Source organism: Eimeria acervulina, genomic scaffold (genome assembly GCF_000499425.1).
Source record: "Eimeria acervulina Houghton genomic scaffold, Eah_scaff1157, whole genome shotgun sequence".
NCBI classification, from domain to species: domain Eukaryota; phylum Apicomplexa; class Conoidasida; order Eucoccidiorida; family Eimeriidae; genus Eimeria; species Eimeria acervulina.
Genome location: NW_013549387.1, coordinates 4,394 through 7,387, shown reverse-complemented (window position 1 = coordinate 7,387; position 2,994 = coordinate 4,394).

Here is a 2,994-nt window from a genome sequence, read left to right as displayed (position 1 = left end):
AGCAGCAGCAGCAGCAGCAGCAGATACACAGAAGAACCAGGCATTCATTAGCAATTGCGGCCATTGAAGGAGACAGCGCAAACCGAAGCCTGCTGCTGTTAATCCTGCGATATCTGCTTCTGCTGCTGTTGTTGTTGCTGTTGTTGTTGCTGCTGCTGCTGCTGCTGCTGCTCTCGGTTGGGTCTCTGTGATGCGCTGCTTACCATCGTCAGGTGTATGTACAGCGCGCTCCTCAACTAAGTGTTATTCACTCTGCACGTCTCCCAGACGTGCAAGCAGCAGCTGCTGCTGCTACTGTTGCTGCTGTTGTTGCTGTTGTTGCTGCTGCTGCCGCCGCCGCCCAAACTGCAGCAGCAAACGCTGCTTCAAGAACTGGTGAGGGGCCGGCTCTGCTGCAGAAAGGAGACAGCAAGAAATGCTAGCAGCTTTCTAAGGCCCTTCTACAAGGAACAGCAGCACAACCAACCAGCCCCAAGCTGCTGCTGCTGTCGCCGCTGCTGCTGCTGCTGCTGCTGCTGCCGCGGGGTGTAGGCAGCAAGCAAGGCGAGAGTAAGCGAGGGAGGAGGTAGAGGGATCGCACAGAGCTTCTACTGCTCAGAGAGAATGTTAGCTCTGCTTCTTAAGTAGCAGCAGCAGCAGCAGCAGCAGCAAGAGCAGCAGCAGCAGCAGCAGCGGCGGCTACGGGACTGGTGCCGACAGGGGGGGCTCGTCCAGCGTTTCTTCTGGAAGAGTGTGTGTTTATTCTTTTATTTAATTTAAATTAATTATATTATTAAATATTAATTAATTGGATTATACACCAAGCAAATACCTCGAGATGCTGCTGCTGTTTATATAATACACCGCGCGGTGTACGTACACCTCACGACATGCAGCAGCAGCAGCCTGCAGATACAGCAGCAGTCTCCCTAAAGAACAGCGAAAACCCCACATTAAATAAGTAAATTATTATATTTCAATTGCTATTTAGTATCTCTTGCTGCTGCAACAGCAGCAGCAACTCAGAGTCTTCTGCTGTGGGAGGGGGGGAGGGGGGCAGGAGCATGCATTTAGGGTATACGTACACCGCAGCTGCAGATACACCTGAACGTATATTAATTAAAAGGAGGCGGTGCGGCTGCTGACAGACAAGAGACACGTCATCTCCTCTGCTCTGCAAACAACCCGAAAAGGGGGCCCCGATTAAACCCTAAGGGTAGTAGGGCGTTCAGCCCTTATGAACTTGCTGCAGCTAGCTAGCTAGCTAGCTAGCTAGCTAGCTGATTGGGGGACTATAAAGCGTGGTAGCTAACGAGCTATCGTATGGGGCAGCTGTGCATAGCCTGGCGGTGGGGAGATCCCCGCAGCAGCAAGCAGAGACAAAAGGAGACACTTCGCAGCCCTCAACTGTCTCCTTTTTAATAAATATAAACGCAAACTCTTCTCTATAACAATATTATAATATCATTATATTATTATACTATTAGGGTTTGGTTTTAAAAGGAGTGCGGCACCCAGACACACCAGCCAATAAGATACGAGGGGGGCCCCCAAGGGTACAACGGGGGCCCCTTGAATTAATAGGGGGGGCCCCTGGTATTATAAGGGGCCCCCCTGATATTATAAGGGGGCCCCCTGATATTATATGGGGGCCCCATAACTATGAAAGGGCCCCTTTGCTGCCTTCTGTTGATTTAGCAAAGGGCCCAGAGGAGACAGTCAGGGTCCTGCTGTCTCCTTTTGTACACCAGTAGTTTGTTTATATCCTCTCTAAGGGTAAGTAGGGCCCTCAATGACTTTGGGGCTGCCTGGCGCATGCATGTATGCATGCATGCATACGTGCATGCACGCGGTGTGAACGTCAGTGGAGACACCAGAGACAGAGACAAGAAGGAGACAGGAGACAGTTGGCTGCCTAAGGGCAAGTAGCTAGCTAGCTAGCTAGCCAGCTAGCCACCTACCTGGGAAGGGAGACAGTGCCCCACATATGCCTCTATTGTTTTCTGTTGCTGGAGATAAGGGGTGCTGCTGCTGCTCTAGCAAATAAACAAAAGGAGACAGAGTGAGGCTTCATATTATATATGACTCCAAGGAGACACCCGAATCAAACCCTAGGAAGAGGCAGAGACCCCCAACAGAGAAGGAGACAAACAGAGACAAAAACAAATAGACAAAAGATAGAGTTCAAGCAAAGAAGGAGACAAACAAAGCCACTTAAGAGCAACCTAAACCCCCTAGCATCGCTGCCCCAGCCTTATATACCCAGCGGGGGGCCCCCTGGGGCCCCTCCCTCCCCAGGTCATGATGGGGCCCCTGGGGCCCCCCCTGCGGATAAGGGGCCCCAGGAGGCCCCCTCCTGCGCTGCGTTGTGCTGCATGCTATCAGGGGGCCCTTGAAGCAGGGGCCCCCAGGGGCCCCTCAACCACCGCCTGTCAACCCTTATACTACTCAAACCGGGGGGCCCCCATAGAAGGGGCCCCTTGACCTCAGGGGGCCCCCCTATGCAACCGAAACAGAATAAGGGGCACCCTTGAATCCCTGGAGGCCCTCCGGGAGCCCCGGGGGGCCCCCTATCCCGTGTGTCCCTGGGGGCCCTGCTGATTGGGGGGGCCCCCTCAGCTCTGAGGGGCCCCCTTGAACCCTTGGGGCCCCCTTGAGCTCACGGGGCCCCCCTTAAACTCTTGAAGCCCCCCTTTAACTCGGGGGACCCCCTTGAACCCTTGGGGCCCCTTGAACCCCTGGGGGCCCTCCAGGGGCCCCCTTTAACTTGGGGGCCCCCTTGAACCCTTGGGGCCACTTAAACCCCTGGGGGCCCTCCTGGGGCCCCTGGGGCCCCCTTGAGCTCGGGGGGCCCTCTTGAACCGTTGGGGCCCCCTTTAACTCGGGGGGCCCCCCATGAGGTGGAGGTAGTTGTTGAGGTTGTTTATGATTAGTTTATTGAATAGTGCAGGAGGTGAAGCCACCGTAGCGGCGCCTCCTGCAGCAGCAGCACCAGCGCCTCTCTGGGGGTCTTCT